General features: G+C 37.7%; 2 long non-coding RNA genes and 2 pseudogenes across 7 annotated transcripts in view; 2 read left to right on the top strand and 2 right to left on the bottom strand.

The window, feature by feature from the left end:
- The window catches only part of LOC148743535 (uncharacterized), a 62,263-nt gene that overhangs the window by 1,693 nt on the left and 40,431 nt on the right, over positions 1 to 20,139 (bottom strand). The window contains exons 1-3 of one of the 3 annotated variants that reach the window (XR_015989531.1): positions 865 to 1,421; positions 623 to 777; positions 1 to 96 (exon numbers count right to left, since the gene is read on the bottom strand). The exon at positions 1 to 96 is cut by the window's left edge and continues 824 nt beyond it. This is a non-coding gene — a long non-coding RNA (uncharacterized LOC148743535). The other 2 variants (XR_015989526.1, XR_015989525.1) reach the window with 2 other exon arrangements.
- LOC148743544 (uncharacterized) lies at positions 3,269 to 5,736 on the top strand. Of its 3 annotated transcripts, none has more exons than XR_015989522.1 (4): positions 3,269 to 3,536; positions 4,050 to 4,140; positions 4,614 to 4,768; positions 5,411 to 5,736. It is a non-coding gene; the product is annotated as an uncharacterized LOC148743544 (long non-coding RNA). The 3 variants fall into 3 exon arrangements; XR_015989521.1 differs by lacking the exon at positions 3,269 to 3,536 and adding an exon at positions 3,806 to 3,844; XR_015989520.1 differs by lacking the exon at positions 3,269 to 3,536 and having other exon boundaries at positions 3,931 to 4,140.
- LOC148743543 (uncharacterized) lies at positions 15,180 to 16,759 on the top strand (annotated as a pseudogene).
- On the bottom strand, positions 16,068 to 19,999 carry LOC148743542 (uncharacterized; annotated as a pseudogene). The gene is made up of 4 exons (XR_015989514.1): positions 19,433 to 19,999; positions 19,173 to 19,247; positions 17,826 to 18,987; positions 16,068 to 17,712 (listed from the first exon to the last, which is right to left on the bottom strand). The product of XR_015989514.1 is annotated as an uncharacterized LOC148743542 (transcript).

The raw sequence follows: 20,139 nt of genomic DNA, 5'->3' as shown, positions 1-20,139 counted from the left end.
TTTTCCAGTGCCTTCTCCTTCGATGGTAACTGCATGCATGACCATTGACGCTGCCTTCCATAAGCCAGGTCATCTTCATGGTATCGCCTAAAAAACCTCAATATTGGAAACAAAAAAAATATCCAAGAGCCGTTTTGGAGCTCAAGCTCAACATTCCTATGTTTTAAGCCTTACGCCAAAAAGCTTTACAAGATGTTATCAAAGTTACATGACTTGGCACAGGTGTCATCTTCATAGTATCGGCGATAAACTGGCTATGTACTGAGAAAAAAATCTTTAAAACTTTATAGTATCAAAACTGTCTTGTCACAGAACTCTCTGATGATGCAGATATCTTTGCTATAAGTTTATTAGGTATAACGTTATCCTGCATTGAATCAAACACTCCACGGACTAAGTTTGACCGTTATGAAACCGAAGACGGGTGACAATCCCTTTCAATATTTTTGGAACCTTTTGCTTAGGAATTGAGACTCAATTGACGTTGCGATGTTTTGGCAAGTTAAGCCTGAAGTCGTCCACAAGGTGTTTTATAATCACATGGTGTGGTGTAACAGTAAGGTTGAACGCTTGAAAAACTTGAAAAAAAAAAGTACTAATAACTAAGTTGCAATTTACTTACTTGCTTTGAATGAGACATCTTGAGATCTTACTTTCCTGATGCTCAAACGCTTCCAACAAGTGGTGCTTCAATTCGATGGTTTGACTGGTAGGTGAAGCTTACAGGTGTCTAACTTGCACCTTTTGCCAAATTTATAGTGCCACAAACGTGACCAGCTAAGAAGACAATACGCAATTGGTTTTTTGATATAGCAACCGAACTTCGTGCGCAACTTGTAACTAATGCAAAAGCATTCCACCCACCTAAGCTCAAGGTCAATCTTCAAATTTGTTCAAGAGGGATTTCCGTTAATTGTACAGCTGTAATCCAGTTTGGAATCAATTCTCTTTTGATCTCTTGTCTGGGCCTGTATGGTATTATCGGTATCAGAGAAAGTCTATTTTGGTCTCATAATTTGGGTGCAATGTGCGCAACTAATGGAAACTCATCCCACGTAAAGAAAAACGACTCTCACTTGAGCGGGGAAAGGGGGAAGGGGGGAGGGGTGGGGCATTTATGGCGCTATGAAATGCAATGTCCTGAGACTACAATTTCAAATTCGTACGTGACTGATTTTTCTGTTAATTGAGATTCTGTAATCCAGCTTGGAATAAATTCTTAATTTATCATCATGGCTCTCCTGAATACTTCAGACATTTCTGAGGGAATGGGAAGGGGTAGGACCTTCACAGGGCTATGAAATGCGATTTTTTGCGGCTACAAATGACTCACTTTGATCCCTTTCTGATTTTGTTTGGTCTTGTGTTATGCGGCACTCGACCCAAAGTAACCAAAACCACTGAAATGCACCCCTTTATGCCTCAGGGCGGAGGATTACCGGATTACCGGATTACCGGTGTCCGTCCCACATAAATAAATAAATAAATAAATTTTAATTAGTTGTATAGCCCTATTTACATGTACAGATCAATAGTGCTTTACACTGAATAAAAATTAAAAACCTTATATATCTAAATAAAAAATTTACAATAGTAATGGTAGCTAAAAATACATAAGAATAAATTATTTAATGTAATATATCTAAGTTAATGATTACAAAAAGCTTCATTAAACAGAAATGTTTTAATAGCTTTTTTAAATTTATCCAAACACTTAATCATTTTAATTTCATGAGGGAGTCTGTTCCATAAGTATGGTGCTGCTGCCTGAAAAGATCGATCACCAAATGTCTTCAGCATCTTACCCTTAGGGGGCTCTAAGTAAAGACCGTCATTAGATCGAAGACAATAAGAAGATTTTGATTTAATAGATATGAGGCTGTTAATATATGACGGAAGTAAATTATGACATCATGCACAGGAAGCTCAAGCTCACCACTAGAAAAGCGGACGTGACTCTAACAGTGTTGCGCAACGTTTTATATTTATAAAGGTTTGTATGGGATATTATCGGATTGCTTTAAAGTGCCCCTGAGACGAAAATTGACCATTTTATTTTGGCCTAAATTGTTTACACAATGTTGAGTTGGATCAAGTTAAGACCCTTTTTTGCCATTAAAAACTCAAAACAGGGAAGGGGTAGGACCTTCACAGGGCTATGAAATGCGATGTTTTGCGGCTACAAATGACTCACTTTGATCCCTTTCTGATTTTGTTTGGTCTTGTGTTATGCGGCACTCGACCCAAAGTAACCAAAACCACTGAAATGCACCCCTTTATGCCTCAGGGCGGAGGATTACCGGATTACCGGTTTCCGTCCCACATCATGCACAGGAAGCTCAAGCTCACCACCAGAAAAGCGGACGTGACTCTAACAGTGTTGCGCAACGTTTTATATTTATAAAGGTTTGTATGGGATATTATCGGATTGCCTTAAAGTACCCCTGAGACGAAAATTGACCATTTTATTTTGGCCTAAATTGTTTACACAATGTTGAATTGGATCAAGTTAAGACCCTTTTTGCCATTAAAAACTCAAAACAAACCTCCGATGACCAATTTTTACCGCTTCAAAGTCGTCCAAAAATCGTCCGCTATTGCTGAAAATATGTTCCAGCCGAGCCCGCTAAAACGTCATTATGACGTCAAAGGCTCAACAAACTTATGCTTTGCTTTGTCGCAACTCTCTTTGTTCGCTGCACAGAGAATCACTGTTTCGTTGTCAGTCGGGAAATGTCGACTTTTTCAGACGATGAATTGTCCCAGAAATCATCTGAAGCTTCTATGGATAGTTTTGCGCCGACAAACAATGAATTTTTGCCCTGAGAATAAAGATAAACAAAGAACGGCACGGATTCCCCATGTGGCTTTTGTGGTCGCATCGCTTTATCGGCTTCGAACTGTATTTTTGCTTGTCGTAAGGAATTTTCCTTTTTGTAAGAAATGATCGGGTGATTAATAAAAGTAGTTTTCGGCAATGGCTAATTGTGTGTCCGAAGGCGGATATTGGGAGTTTGTGAAAGCCATTTCTGAGCCATCAATGTGTTTTCCCCGATGCATTTGGTCAATTATCTCATTAACCCTTTCCTACGTGTTTTTTACGATCGGTGCTTTGAGAGGTTGGAAGTGAACTCTGTTGTTGAGTTGCACTTTGGCCTCTTTTTGTTTTCTCTGTCTTATTCATGATGACTATTGTTGTGTTGCTTCGGTGAGGTTTAAAGCAGAGTTTGTGTCAACTCTTTTAGAGCCGTGACCTCATTGCGTCACAAAGTACAGTCTGCAAGTAGCGTTATGACAATTTTCCAAGTAGCTCTGAAGGGCGATAGAAGACTGAACCGGTGGCATTCAGTTTGATATGAAACAGAAATGGTTCTTTGTTTTGTCCGTGAAAGGTGTAACAGAGGCGCATTCGTCTTGCCAATAAATCTCGCAGAAGTTGGCCTGATTTTAAATTCGTTTGTCACGGACGTTGGGATGAATTTGAGACCCTTTGATAGCACGCTGACTTGGCTGTCAGATGGTTGATAGTTTGACAGGTTTTTAAAGAAATTTTCATTTTCTCGGTTTTTTGTATGGGATTTTCTACGAGATAGCCATAGAGATAGTTAAAAGTGAAAATATTAAATAAAAATGGCTTAACTTATTCCATACGTGTATTGCTTGCTCCTGGTGTCGTTATCTTACCGATTTCACTTGATTTAAGCGGTTATATTGAATCCTGGTTTTCTCTTCTTAAAGATTCTTTAAGAAGAGAAAACCAGGATTAAAAAAAAAAAAACGATTAAATCAAGTGAAATCGGTAAAATAACGACACCAGGAGCAAGCAATACACGTATGGAATAAGGTAAGTCATTTTTATTTAATATTTTCACTTTTAACTATCTCTATGGATATATTGTAGAAAATCCCATACAAATCCTTATAAATCGATATGCAAATTGTGTTCCTTGTGTGGTTCTCAAAGAAAGCTTGGGCTTCCTGTGCCCATACAAACCTTTATAAATATAAAACGTTGCGCAACATTGTAAGAGTCACGTCTGCTTTTCTAGTAGTGAGCTTGGGCTGCAAGGGAGACAGTACCACGTACTTGGTGATTGAAGGGAGCAAAATTCTGAAATGCTGACATGAAAGCAACTACAGGTAATTAAGTTCGATTCGACTACTGCGTACGTAGTTTTACATGTATCTAACTCACTCTTCGTGGATTTTTCCTGAGCCCCTTAAAAGCTCATTTTTTTAGAAATTACGTCATAGCGAGAATTGGAAAACTTATCACTTGTGGCAATAAATTCTCTCTTCTTCTCCTTAAGAAAGAGTATAGCAGCTAGCTGGGAGAAATACGAATTTGATTTTTGAGGCTCAAAGGTTAAAAAGATCAATCAGTTTATTTCAGCTGTTTCAGTAAGGTTCACATTGCAAAGAAAAACATTAGTGATGGAAAGAAGAATTCCATTAACAGTACTGCGTTAATTGAAATCGGAAAATGATTGTGTGGTGGTAATGGTACAAACTATAAGCAGTGTTACTTTCATACCATAATAGTTCGTTTGTTTATATTTAGCCGTGATTCCTGTCTTGTTCTCGTTGATTATCTATTTCTTGCGCAACTCTAGATACTTGCGTGACAGGTTTAGCGATCGGATTTCATTGGGTAAGGGACGTAGTTCTTTGAGAGGTTTATCTTTGCAACGCTACTTGTTCGCTAAACGCTACTTTCCTTTTCACCGCCACATATCAGCCACCTATTACCGCTAGGAGCCAGACTAAAGTAAGCCATTATATTTACTTGATCGTTATAGTTAGCTTCATTATCTTAATTGGCATGATTATCTTTAGCGCTTGTGTAGTTTCGCGATTCTATGCCACGTGCGTCTAGGTTGAGTAGTCCATCAACAGGCGTTGGCTTATTTAGGGTCCTTTCTTTGCTTTCTAGTTCGAACCACAACAAATCTCACTGCAACAAGACCTTACCGCTACGCAAAACTACATATCGACTCATCTATCTATCATTCTACAAGCCGCTGCCCTTTCACGCTATTTCAATTAAAGTTTACGTTGTGCGTTACAATTGTCTGGTCTCCAAATTCGTCGCTTACGACCCTCGCTACCCATGTGACCTTTCGGGGTTACAAGCAGAAGCACCAGAGTGGGTTAAGTTACCATCGAGATTTTGCCGCCTATTTTTGCAATCGTTGCTTTAATAACTCCAGTTTTTGACACCACTGTTGTTAATTTGGTTCGCTTATGATCACAGCATTGTCAACTTACAATGATGGAAACTGTCTGAATCTCCGAGATTACTAAGGCTTTTGAGACCTTAGAATTTGAAGATGAAACACTTTCTATCACTGTAATACCTCGTATTTTAGGACGCAACATCACGAGTTATCGTTGATCTTTTACTCTTCAGGGCCAACATGCCAGTTCAGATGCCACCGAGCCATTTTGTGGATATTCACCTTGTCAGAACCAACCTTGATAAGGTAGGACTTGCGTTCAAACTGGAAGAACATGCTGTGGCAAGAATCCTCGAAGTTTGAAAGTTGCAAGGGGTCAAAACCGATATGGACAAAAAAACTACAAGACACGAATAAATCTTCATCATTTTTTTTACGTTAAAGGAGTTTTCATGCAAAAGAACGACAGTAGTAGTGTCTTGTTACATGTATTTTGACAAGTACTTCACCGAAGAATTCATAGATTATTGAATAAAATCAGGGTAGAGTAATATAAAAAGTGTTTTTCCTTGTGTTGCTTTACGCGTACAAAATAACTGGGTAAATCATGGGGAAAGAGTTACTAGTTTCTTTGCTGTTTATTTCAAGTATATCATTACCGTCTCAAATAGACTAAATGCCCGGCCATCAAAAGTTTCCATAGAGTTTTCAGCCTCTTGAACTTTGTTCTTACTGTTAACTTCCGAGTCACACATGATATTTCGTGAGATGGAAATTTCATAAAAAGTACTTTCTTGACAGGAAAAATATGCAGGATTCGGCTTTACAACCTGTTAGCAAATGACATGCCCCCATTCTTGAAGGACAGACGAACAAAGTAAAGCGGCTTTTCGACCCCAGAAAGTTGCACTTAATAAAATGAAATAGGTCAAGATTTGAAAGGTAAAGTGTTGGTATCACAACTGTACGCCCAAAACAGCCATGTTTTCACTCTTCGGTTAAAGAAAGACAGACAGCTATCAAACCCCTAAATAGCAACACAGCAAACATTACGAGTAGTTTTTAGGACCCAAGACACCGAATACGGAGCCCTGCCAGCCCTGTTTAAATTTTAAGAGCACTTAAGTACCTTTGCTAAAGAGCTGACTAAGGAGACTTCCCAAGACAATTTTTTGATAGATTCAGAGGGATTCCACATCCTCAGTGCTACAAGTGTTTTACCTGTCCTTGCCTACTTTTTTCCTTTGTCGGTATTCAAGAACCTTTTTCGAAAAAACTTGCTTTTAAACATACAACTCAAGGTTATCCTCAGACAAACACACGCTTTCTTAAATAATATATAACTTAGTTTATTTTTCATCTTTGATTACTAATGGTTTTCAATTGCCATCTTCGGCAGTTGTTTCAGTGCTCCCATAACTCTTTTTCAAAATTGTCAGTGGCTTTCTCTTCGGCAGGACCGTTCGACTTCCACGCTTCTATTGGATATTCGACCGTTATTCAGTAGTCGTTATTTACGAATTCGTTCAAGCTTATCGTGCACATCCATAACTCGATATACGCACAACTAAAAGCAAGAACAAATTCTCTTATAACAGAGCGACAACAAGGATCTGCGCGAAGGAACTTTTTTATTGTGATAGAGCGCAAAATTCTAACAACGCACAAAAAAAGTAAACAATCGTTCCTCTTGACTGGTCAAAAACACGCCACATTTTATACTTTGGTTTGATCCACTCAACCCACAGGCAGCCCAAGCTCTCTTTGAGAACCACACAAGGAACACAATTTGCATATCGATTTATTCCATTCTTAAAGAAAAGACCAGGATTGAAAAAAACTGCTAAAATCAAGTGAAATCGGTAAAATAACGACACCAGGAGCAAGCAACACACGTATGAAATAAGGTAAGCCATTTTTATTTAATATTTGCACTTTTAACTATCTCTATGGCTATCTTGTAGAAAATCCCATACAAATCCTCATAAATTGATATGCAAATTGTGTTCCTTGTGTGGTTCTCAAAGAGAGCTTGGGCGGCCTGTGCTCAACCGATAACCGCTGTGAATGAAAAGCCGTCAAAATTAACGGGAAAAATGGAGAGAATCAAAGCTAAATGAACCAATATCTCATTAAAAGAGCCGGGGGTGAAGTTATCAAGGGTTTTGATTGTTCAAAATAATGTTCACGCTACCGCTTGCTGAGTTTTATTTCGGCTCTGTTTTCGCTGCTAGTTGGATCAGACCTTGAAAGGTCGATGCCGATACAAAATTGGGCAGTTGTTCGCTGGTTCCTTCCATATTTTAAAGAGAAGGAAAACTACACTGAAGCTTAAGGATACGGTAGACCTTCGCGGGCCAAATTTTGCTAAAACTCTTTTTTCACCCCAAACAAAGCATTACTATTTTAACTACAGTTTCTAAACTTTTATTTTAAAATATTGAAACGTACTCGAGTTATTTAAAAACGTTTTTTCGAACTGAATTCTTTGAGCCGCCCAAGTGTGAAAAGCCATTTATTGTTGAGACAATTTAAGTTAGATTGTGTGACAAGTTAGTAAGATAAGTGATTGCGTGGTGACAACTTTTCGCTTGTGGTTTCAGTGTCGGTAATGGGATCAATTAACCGGTCCATTTGTTAGCTTATATCGTTATCTAGGTGTTAGGGTGTGCGGCACGTACTGATAAGATAAAACCTGCCAAGATTTTTTGGTTGCTTTTTCTATCGAGAAGGATAGAGACGTGATCTGTGAGTATAGTAACTAAGCGAAGAATAAAACCGTGAAGTTTGCGAAGAACAGCCTAGTGTTTTTTGGCATTCGCAATATTATAACGTGTCACCACAAATGACTGTTGGTTTTTCGAGTTTTCCAGAGTGTTGACATAACTTGACTTGTGGTCAACTAAAGGCGCGAAATGTTGGAAAAACTTTCGAAGCGAAAAAAATCCTACTTCGTTTTTACGCGTGTGTCTTCTTTGGAGGAATTAATAGGGTATTCTGTAGTTGCTCCAAATCTTTACGGATTGACTTGAAATTTGGTCCAAACGTTCTGAAGATACCAATCGAAAAACTGTGTGGGGCTTTTCCGTTTTTCGAAATTGATCAAGGCTGTAGCCAAACGGTAGTCTGGAAAATATAAAATGCTGGAATTCCGTGCCGGAATACCCGGAATTCCCGGAATTCCCGGAATGACCAAAAAAATAATAAATTGAAAAAAAAATGACCTAATAATTAAAAATAATCAGTTTGAATAAATAATTAAAAAACTATTCATTAAAAGAGTAAAAAAAGTGAAATTCAAAATTAAAAAGGAAAAAAAAGAAAGTCAGTTCTCTATAAGTAAAACCAAAAAAATGCAAAATTTTCTCTCGATAAAATGCAGAGACCACGTGACGTAAAAAATAACTACCTATGGCACTGTTCACGGAGATGCACATACTAGAACTACATGGAGCTTACAGCCTACAATATACAAACTGATGCCGAAGATCGCTTCAAGGTAAATATTTAGCGATTACCGGATTTACTAGGAAATATTTTTGTCTGCTTTGGACCCAAGCCCAAACCTAAGCCCAAGCTCCCCCACACCCACCCTCCTACCTGGGTGTAGTCAAAGAGGATGTCACGCAGTCTAGTTTAACTCAGGGATTTTGGTCTTTTTTCAACAACATATGTATATGAGGTGAGTAAATGTTTGTCCTATTCTTCCTTCATTGCTTGTACGATTTCTTTCAGACGAAATGCGAACATTTTGATGAATACTTTTCATATTTAGATAACTTGTACAATTCAGGCTTCAAAATAAACAAATGGGTAGGTACGGGAAGTGTTGTCAAGAGGTTTACAGCTCAATTCGCGCAATAAAAATGCTTTTCCTTTCAGATTATTGCCACTACGAAGTCATAACCGTTTGTTTAGTTTTTTAACTAGTGGAAGGGGATCGAATTCTCGAAGTATTTAAACTGCTGTCCAAGTTCACTCTTGTACTGCTTGTATTCGTCATTGCAACCGCAAGTTCAAAAGTTGTAAATTTCAGGCAAGTACAGTTGATGTTTTCAGTTCTCAAAACTTGCCGTTTGAGTTGCCCCAAAACTTTATTTAATAAATTGAAAGGAAAAGGATTGCTCTTTCTCTAAAATAGCATTTGCACAACAAAAGCCATGTACCAGGAAGGGTTTTTCGCCGTTGAAAAATGGCAAAATTGATAGTCGTGATGAAACTGTTTTAGAGGGTAATTTTGAAAAAAATTAAAAATTCAGATTGGAATCTTTTGAAATTACAACAGCGTTTTCACACAAAGGAAGGGTCATAAAATCATCTTTTATCGCAATAGTCATGCTATTTGATTCCGTTTCTTTCCACCACTCGAGGATGCGAAGCACATTTTACGGTGGTTTAAGGGCCTCTCGAGGTGAAAAAAAATTATTTTTTTTGAAAATATCAATCGCAAGAAATTGAATCTTGCATTTTCTAAACTAGTTTCATAAAGGTTGTCATGTGACAAAGTTTGGGAGATTTCGATTTTTCTATCTTGCACGCCTATCCGTGGTATTTACTGAATGTCACTCTTAAGACGCTCTGAAAGGTCCAAATAATAGATAAATAAACCAAAAATAAGTCTACAATATCGGAAATCCACAGTTGCTCTTTGTTTTAGTCTGTCGGTGATTAATTAAATGATTTAGGCTTTCCGGTAATGTTAAAGTCCAAACTAGTTCGTGTCCAATTATGACTAACGGGCGGTTGTGTTACCATTTGATTATGGATATCATTGACGTCGTAGAGGGTAACCATGCGAAGTTATTTTTACCCCCCCAAAAAACACTATATCTAAAATAGTTTTCGTGTAAAGATGTTCTTTAGATCCTTTCTTTTTCTATGACTACGGTGACTGCTATGCCTCAGGTATGATATAAACCATTCTTGCTCAAACCAAGTCAATAAATGGTGGCCAACCAACTTTTTTTGATGCAGCAATGAACCATTAAGGAACTGTGCGTTCTTTATATGAGCCGGAAACAGAACTTAGACTTTATCAATATTCGCTTTGTTCTTGTGGGCTGCCTACTACCCTCATGCAAAGATTACATAATATGATAATCTTAGTTAAAATGAATTACTTGACTGAGATAAATCTGTATCTGCCCAGTTTACATACACCGTGTTAGTCCGTTTTGCTGACGCTGTTGCCGTTGCTGAAGATTCAATTCAAGAACACAGTTGGCCACAAAACGCAAGTTTTCATTATTCTTCGTTATCGTGAGTGATTTTATTTACAATTGAACACTAATCCATGTTTATACGCTAAAAGTATATTCGTCGTTATTGCGTAATGAATGATTACATAATCTTTATCGATCGCAAGGAGAACCTTTTCTCCACAAACTGAACAGCATCACTGATCTTAATAGGATTTCGCTTCAGTTATGGATGAACGAGTTACTTTATCTAAACGCTTACATGTAAAGATTTGTCTACTAAAGCAGTTATTTCTGTCGGTGTCTATCGATCAAAATCACGCGTTTAAAACCGAATATCAAGTATACCTCGCATCAACTCAGGAAAAGTGAAATTTTTCATGTCTGTGTTTTCGACTTTTCATTTTTGGTATGTCTATGGGTTTTTGTATGAAGCAGGAATTGACGTACAACTGATGAACAATGCCATAATACCTGCTCATTCACGAAGCTGGCGACTTTTACAATATTTTGTTATGTCATAGATTTAGCATTAATAACTACAATTTATTTCAAGTGGGTGGAAATTTCTTTAAGTGCGGTAATTTAAATGATTGCCCTCTAACTAAATAATCCAATCCAAAGAGAAAAGCTTTAGAAATAAAATACCTACATAGCTAATGCTCGTTTAAAGTTCTGATAAGTTCTACAACGACGAGGAATCTACCTCCGTGGATCTGTGAAGTGACAAGGATATTAGTGAGCTGGCTACATGAGTTGTGTCAATGTTTGTATCTGTAGATGAACTAAATGGGGACCCCTAAATAAAGTCCCTAGCTATTAACTAATGTACAAAAAATTAGTAAGTCAATTTTAAATAATTGTTAACAGCATCATAATGACTACTACGAAATAATATGAAATGATTCTGTTCACGATTTACATAGTTTGCAGCAACTGCTATTGTTGTCTATATTGTCTTAAAGGTCAATTTTTCTTATACTGGTCTTAAATATCGCAAGGGTTGGAACATCGCATCACACACAAAGTCTTAATCTTGTTCAACTCAACAATCAGACGGCCTGGAATCAACTGAAGTGTTCACCGTCAAAAATACAGCTTGTTAGCATCTGCCCCACGGTTTCAAGGTCTTTCAGATCCTACTTTTTGGCTGTGGCTTGTGACAAGGACTCCCGAATTGAAATGACAAATATTTGAAATGGGTGGTAAACCAGTCTCCTTGTCATCAAATATCCTCTTTTATCAGTCTTCTCCGCCCAAATTATCTTGGTTTAGTGTTTGTATTTCTATTTTTGCGATGACGCGTATTATTTAATTTGGAATTCGTCTTCAAGACTTAGCCAAATCTAAGTTTCGACGTGGGTGTTCTCTCGGTAAATTCTGAAAAAAGTATTTTACTTTGCAACTTAAGGCTGGTGGAATGAGAACCGTCATTGGCCAAGGTGTGCTTGTAGCGTTACGGGTCATAAGCTACGCGCTGAAAGGCGAAAGCTAGTGGTAGATGGAAAGACGCTGCCCCTTGGATTTCTTTAAAGAGACCACGTCTTAAATTTTATTCAAACTTTACTCAAAAATCTATAGCACAGTAAACGGGCGACCATTACGTCACATGAGAGACCTTAAGCAGTCAAGACGGCAACGCTAAAGAAGACGTCGATTTAAAAATGAATTTCTACTTCCTATTTGAATTTCGAAATTGGCTGCATGTGTTTACCGTCTCTTACGGCGCCATACCTCAACTTTAGCACAACGTATATAAGCAGCGTTTAATTCAAAATGGAGATGAAAATAATTTGCCGTCCCGGTCTCCATTCGCAGACGACGCACATTTTGGTGATTTCACGTCGTTGTTTTGCAAAGGACGGCTAAGACGGTACAAAGTTCTAAAACGCACGTGCTGAGCTATTGCTCTGCCCATTAGATCTATCGTTTTGCCGCCTCGCTGCCGTCACCGTAGCGGTTTACTTAAAGTCCCTAATTAACAAATTGGAGGACATTGGGGTAACTCGAGCACGTTCAGGGGCATTACAGAGGTCCGCAGGAAGGATAACGATACAGATGCTGGAAACGTAGCCACTGCGTGACCTGCCGCACTGAAACGTGCGGATCATAGGATGCATGTATGTCGCCTTAATAAAAAGTAAACACAACACAAGGGAATATGACATTAAAAAATAAAACATAACTAAATTTTGAAAATGTAAAAGGAAGAATTATATAGTTTGAATTACAGAAAGGAACAAAAAGATAAAGTTATGAGTTCTAAAGTTATCCTCTGCCAAGTAGTAATATAAAAGTTGCGGATAAGAAAGTCATTTTATCTTTTGGAGAGCGAGATTAATCTTTCTGGTTCTTCTTGGGTTTGTGTTTTTCTTTTAATTCCTGATTTTATTGAATGGTTCTTTGGGCAAAGTCTGTTCCTCCTCTGGATAAAGCCGGATTAGAATCGTTCATTGGAAGCGGTTGGTTTGATATTTGTGGGTGTTACTGCAGCTCAACCGAGTGCGCTCTCTTTTCTAACTGCCAAATTTATTGAAACTATTAGAGGAACTTCAGTCCTCTAATATTGCCTCAGGCATTGCTCTTACTAATAGTTCTTCATGCTTCTTCCTTCCTTCCTTGTTCTTTTGGTAAAAGTTTGCCAGCATGTGAACGTTTAATTTGACATGGTATATGGCAACTGCACAAATCCAGTTGAGACCACTCCCTTTAAATACAAATTTAAAGCAATGTAAAGAACAAGAACTTGAGCAACAACAACAACAACAACAACAACAACGGCACCAATAAAAATGATGATGATAATGATTATAACATCAGTAGTGATGAGATAGAATAAATATATGAAAATCATATATTTTTTGAACTGCGGTATTTGATACGTATGATGGACGATCCTCGCAGTAGATAGCGCTATTTGAGCAATAGCGAAATTCAGACCTGAAAAAAATCAGGCCTGTACGGGACTCGAACCACTGACCTCTGCGATACTAGTGCAGCGCTCTAACCAATTGAGCTAACAAGCCAACTGAGAGCAGGCCGTTAAGTTGATTCGTAATGAACCCGTGAAAGTGATAAATGAGATAGAATAAATATATGAAAATCATATATTTTTTGAACTGCGGTATTTGATACGTATGATGGACGATCCTCGCAGTAGATAGCGCTATTTGAGCAATAGCGAAATTCAGACCTGAAAAAAGTCAGGCCTGTACGGGACTCGAACCACTGACCTCTGCGATACTGGTGCAGCGCTCTAACCAATTGAGCTAACAAGCCAACTGAGAGCAGGCCGTTAAGTTGATTCGTAATGAACCCGTGAAAGTGATAAATGAGATAGAATAAATATATGAAAATCATATATTTTTTGAACTGCGGTATTTGATACGTATGATGGACGATCCTCGCAGTAGATAGCGCTATTTGAGCAATAGCGAAATTCAGACCTGAAAAAAATCAGGCCTGTACGGGACTCGAACCACTGACCTCTGCGATACTAGTGCAGCGCTCTAACCAATTGAGCTAACAAGCCAACTGAGAGCAGGCCGTTAAGTTGATTCGTAATGAACCCGTGAAAGTGATAAATGAGATAGAATAAATATATGAAAATCAAATATTTTTTGAACTGCGATCGTCCATCATAGGTATCAAATACCGCAGTTCAAAAAATATATGATTTTCATATATTTATTCTATCTCATTTATCACTTTCACGGGTTCATTACGAATCAACTTAACGGCCTGCTCTCAGTTGGCTTGTTAGCTCAATTGGTTAGAGCGCTGCACTAGTATCGCAGAGGTCAGTGGTTCGAGTCCCGTACAGGCCTGATTTTTTTCAGGTCTGAATTTCGCTATTGCTCAAATAGCGCTATCTACTGCGAGGATCGTCCATCATACGTATCAGTAGTGATATTGGCACTTACATCACTCACCAGATTTAGACATCAAAAATTTAGTCTACAGAGAATTATAAAAGCTGCATAAAGATTACTTACTTTAGAATTGTCTCTGCACTCATTCAGTGGTATGCCATTAACATTACGTACGTTGACTCTTTTGGACGATTGTTAATATCAACGATAATACTCTCATTTCTTTTCGAATGAGTCTCGGGTTTTCTCTTTATCTATCTTTTTTTTTTTTTTATTAGTTCTTCTGGATTTCGTTGGCTTGGTTTATTTCCCGCGTAACTCAGACAACTAAAAACTCTAAAGCACCTATTGCTAACCCCGCAAACAGCTACAGTTTACTCTGGGCGGGTCAAAAGTTTCAGGGTGAATAAGGCTTTGTGAATAAGGATTCAAATATTTCATTGGAAACAAAACAGAGGATAAACAAAAATATCATTTTCCTCTCGCCATTAATTTATCAGTTTTTGATGAAACAGGTGAATTACCTTTAATGTCTTTTTTGTTGGCTGCTCCATTCCAGCGATAATGATTGATGATGTTAAGTACAGGAAATCTGATTAATCATTGACGGTGTAGAAGCTTTCCTTAATCTTGGTAAAGGGTGGAGAAATATTACTTATATTTCAGGAACCTCAAAGATGGTTCCGGATGTTCTCCAATTTGAGCCTTAATGGCGTACTTGAGCCAGTTTGTCTACAAATTGACACATGGTTTCCTGTTTCTTGAATGGGCATTCATCTTTGACGCGGCGGGGATGCTTCCAGTCCTTCTTCTGTAAAGTGTGACAGTCCCCTTCGTTCTGCCATAATAGTAAAAAAAAAAAAAACATGGCGAAAATACAAGCACGCTTATTTCTCGATTACCGAGCTTTCAAACTGTTTCAAGGAGTAACTGACACGCCGGGGATCTTTAGGCTCTAATTTAGCCAAACCGACGGGCTCAAGTAATGCGTCAGCGACTAACTTCCAACTGGCTATTCTCCAACAAAACATGGCGGACGCTAGTGCAGTGTTTTTGAATACTGTTCGTGGTGCGCTTGTAGTCGCAGAAGCTGAACTTTCGGGCAAAGATGGTCAAATTAATCATATGAGCGAAGCCCTAGATGATATAAAAGGGTTGTTGGCACCAGTTTCGGTTCGACACTTCAATAACCGAACCGGATTTAAGCACATCTCGGGAGATTATTTTCCAATGTTTCAAAGGCAAGCCATGGATTGGCTTAAGACATTTCAGCGACGAATGTCTCCACGATGTTCCGTCAAACACGCCTGGCAAGTAGTCGTGGAGGAAAAGCTGCACAGAGAGCTTTTTCAAATTTTGGAAGCTATTGTTTCGCGGACACATTTCGGAGTTATAGCTGACCGAACACGAAAGAACTGTGTGTTTGCTTTCATCTCCCATGACAGAGTGAGAAAGGTATTTTCTGATTGTACAGATCAAAATCTGAATAAAAACCTTTTTGAAAAGAAGAATTAAAGGTAACAAGCGCGTAGAGGCAATCATAAGTTCGGAAAAACAGTTTGGAATAAAATATTCGTACAGAAAAGAATTAATCACCATTGATTTTCATTACGGTTACTGGAATGAGCATGACTGGCCTCAGCTTGTGTGAAATGAACAGTAACTACGATCACTCCTTTCAGTCTAATACTTTTAATATACTTGTTTTCATCTGAAATATATATTTTCTATCTTTCATTTTTAAAGTACCCATTGCCATAATTATATTGATATTGAATTCAAAATTTGTGTCCTTGAGGAGGAACTCAGAGACAATAAAATACATATATCTTTTTAAAATTTTGTAATCAACTATCGTAATAGTAACATTAAAGACATTAATAATTTCTGATGGCAATGCATTCAGCATGCAATGTTTTGTATATTAATGAAAAATTGAAATAGTAAAGTATCTTTTGTAATCTCTGAATATATCTTTAATATATACATCTATATATTACTGTAAACTCTTCATATTGTTATTGAATGCACTACTGTCTATTAATGAAAAATTGAAATAGTAAAGTACCTTTTGTAATCTCTGAATATATCCATAATATATTACTATAAACTTTTCATATTGAAAATTCAATGCACTATTGGTAATTTGCTTCCTCTTGAATCACTCATACTATTTTATATATTAGATACTATAAATCATTTTGATTACTGAGAATTGAGACAAAATTCATTTTCCTTTCAATACTCCAAACATATGGGCTTAATAGTTGTTCATATCCACTATGATAATTGATAATATGGTATTTGATAGAGAGCAACTTTCTTTGACAATTTGCTCTGATTTTGGTGATTGATCTACAAACATTTGAAAAATTATTCCAGAGGTATTCAAAATCTACCTATATAATTTGTTTTCCTTTTAACATAGTATGTTGGGGTATTCATTGAGTATCTCATGAAGGGCCATATATTAAGTACATTATCATAACAATAAAATAGTTATATTTTTGTCTGTAGTTTGCAAATTCTAAGAAAATATTACATTACAGGCCACCTTTAAGCTATTTTATTGCTTCTTTAGCCTCAAGTGTGGTTTTACCTTGAAGAACACAGTCCAAAACTAAGTTTTGAAAGTGTTGAGAACAAAAACTACACTTCTCTACATCACCATCTTTAAGTAGACCACAGTAGCAAAAGTCATGGGTAAAACACCTCTTGGGTATATATACATTTGAAGTGTGTTTGTACACAGTTTCATCACACCCACTTTCTCGTAACCAGAATAATGAAATGTACTCATGCTTAAAAACCTGATTCCATCTGTTGTTAAACTGGGTATTGCTAGTAAATTTGGCAAGAGTAACATGCTTTGCCTCCCTTCCCTCCATTGTATTAATTCCCAAACCCAAACCTAGTGTTTCCTGGAGTTGCTGGGCATGCACAGGCACTATGTGGCCAATTGTCCAGGAAGTAGGGGTAATTTTGAGAAAGAGTGCAGTAGCTCTGAAATAGTTGGAACAAACCTGATTGAGACTTTAAACCTGCTCACTTGACATTGAGACCCTACTAAAAAGAGAGACTGAATCTCTTAGATTCAAACCTGTGTAGGCAAAAACATGTAACTTGAAAGTGTGAACATTCTGATCTTCATCAGTTTTCAGACTTTCAACAATATACATGAAATTATGACAAAAAAGATGTGACTCTTTACCTGTACATTGATATTCCAAGGGTCTATTCTTTGTTCTGTCATCTGCAAACCACTTCCTGATCTTTGGTGCTAAACGTGTTGCTTTCACATTGAATCTAATGGCATGATAATACTTACCAAAACAGCAGTTTGGAGAAACATCTAAAATAGACTCGCATTCACCAAGATGACTCCGTGACAAAGAATACATCAAGACAGATGAGTTCCATTGTTGCCAAGCATTATTCTTCAAATGAAGGGGTTCTGCTTTGGCCCTATCAATAAATTTACCAACCAATGGAGGAAACTCTTGCCTAGATTTTTTCTGTGAGATGAAGGATGTCACTTTCTCACGCTTTGTAGCTGGTTTCAGAGTTGTTTTACTTACCTCTTCCTTCTTCTTTTCCACAGCAGCTGCCACTCTAATTCTTTGATTATAGTTCCATGGACCCCATTTGTCTTTTTTTTGTTAAACCAAAATTTCCTTGAGTGTCGGTAATGTCACTTTTGTTGATGTCTGCAAATGGAGAAAAATAAGAGGCAGATATACTTAGTTCTCCTCCTAGAAAAGCCAAATATTTCATGTCACTGGGTAGCAGTTCAAATTGAAAGGACAGAAACTTCTCCTTACCATCAATTTCTACTGAAAACATATTCCCCTCAATTTCAGTCATTTGCCTTTCAAGCAGTGCCACATATCTGCGAACAGGCTCACAGTATTCAGAGCAATTGGCCCCAAGTAAGAGAAAGTTCTCTGCAGAGCTGCACACACGCTGACCACAGTTTAGGAAACTAAGTAACCAAGCCAATGCTTGGTCATCCTTTCCAAAGGGTGCACCATCCCCCCCTATGGCAACTTTAAAAGTTCCCTCTTGCTTCCCAAACCAGTTAAGCTTATCCTTCCTGTAATTGTTGGCACTGAGATAAAATTGTGCCATTTTCACCAATAGCTTTAAAAGGTCCTTGTATTTCCCATTAACTATATCTTCTTCCTTGAGCCCTTGGCAAAGTGTTTCCCTTACATCATGTAAATCACCTGTGTCTATTTGATTAATTTTTTTAAGCGCCTCTTTATAAGAAAGAAGTCTTGGTACTGGAATGTTGCTCATGAATTCAATATGCTTTCTTTAAACCACAGCATCATCTAAGCACATTGTTAATGATATCCTTATTGAATTATACCTCTGCTTGCTTGCTATGCCACCCCTGTACAAAATATTTACACTTCTAATAAAATTTGTTTGACTTTTCTCAAAAATATTAATCTTCTGTTTTACAATTTTAGGAATAACTTTCTTTGTGAACTTAGCACATTTTATCATTGCATCACTCAATACTGACAATGGAGCACTTTCATTCAAAACTGCCATGAGACCTGCATATGCTGGTGTCATATTCTCAGCAGTGGCTCCATGCAACATTTTTGCAGCATTTAATGTCCACAGCCTCCTTCGTCTTGCACTACGGCCAGGGCCAGAGATCTTCCCATCATCTCCCAAAATTGTTGGAAAGCAGGTCCTCCTGTCCACAAGGTTGTCTGTAACAGAGATCTGAAGAAAACAGAAAATTTTTATCATGCAAATCTTCAATTTCACTTCAGTGCATAACTCCACAGCCAGAGTAAATCATACATCACTCTATTGATAAATTGTTCGCATGGAATAAAAAAGCTTTCTCCAAGAATATAATTTTCAAAAGAGTATATACCGGTAATATATGAGTTGAATGTACTGACCTTTTCTTTCACATTTTTGTTATCCTCATTCACCAATTTTGCATAAAACACAATGACAACATAGGCCGAGTTTGGCTAAAATCAAAGAAAAGCGGAGAATTTCATGAAAATTTTCAAAAGAATTGCTCATTTCGGCGTATTTAGAGGTAAAAGGCACTTTAACTGCTTTCCGATTTATATTGTATTTCTCTTAACTACATTTAAGGATGTATGCGTGCAAGGAAAGGAGAATCAAGTATTTGATATTCAATCTTGTTTACCTTTAACTCGAGTCGCTTCAATTTCCTTGCCTTTTTCGTAAACTCTTTATCACGGGCAAGGGCAGACACAAGAAGGGCATCTTGGTTCCATTTAACCTCCAAATATTCATTCAAAGGAAAGCGATTTTTCTGTCCTTTCCTTGGCGGCATGTCGTCGCACTCTGTTGCAACGCGTCTTTATCCACATTCGGTTGACAAAGTGAAAGCCGCTCGCTTAGTAAACCTCAAAATGCTCGAAAGTCCAGCGATGGTAGTCGTTGAAAAGTTCAGATATCAAGGAAACGAGACAAAAATCAAAAATTCTGAATCGGACAAGTCCTTACCAATGAACGCATGATTCCGTACCTTTGTCTCTTGCTTCTGGCCGTCTTGTCATTTTTAAGGTTAAATCTTCTAAAGATGCCTCAAAAATACGCTTTGCTTTACGACGCCATGACAGTCTCCTCTTTCCAACCAAAGGAAAACAAAAATAATTCTCCTACTATGTCATGTTTAGTATGAAATTAAAGCTCTTGAGTGGAACTAGAAGTTGGTCGCAAATATACCGCGCTTTGATTGAACCATAATATTCATAGAGAGCCTGCGAAGTTAACCATTTCCCGGCTTTGCGCCAGACCTCCGCACGGCCAACATGGCAGCGGAAAAAAAAAAACCGAAAAAAAAACGGCCAAAAAATACACCAGAAATCCCCAGCGTGGATATTTATT

Source organism: Stylophora pistillata, chromosome 1 (genome assembly GCF_964205215.1).
Source record: "Stylophora pistillata chromosome 1, jaStyPist1.2, whole genome shotgun sequence".
NCBI classification, from domain to species: Eukaryota; Metazoa; Cnidaria; class Anthozoa; order Scleractinia; family Pocilloporidae; genus Stylophora; species Stylophora pistillata.
The sequence above is the reverse complement of the archived record's forward strand: the minus strand, read 5'-3'. Positions and strand labels throughout refer to the sequence as shown.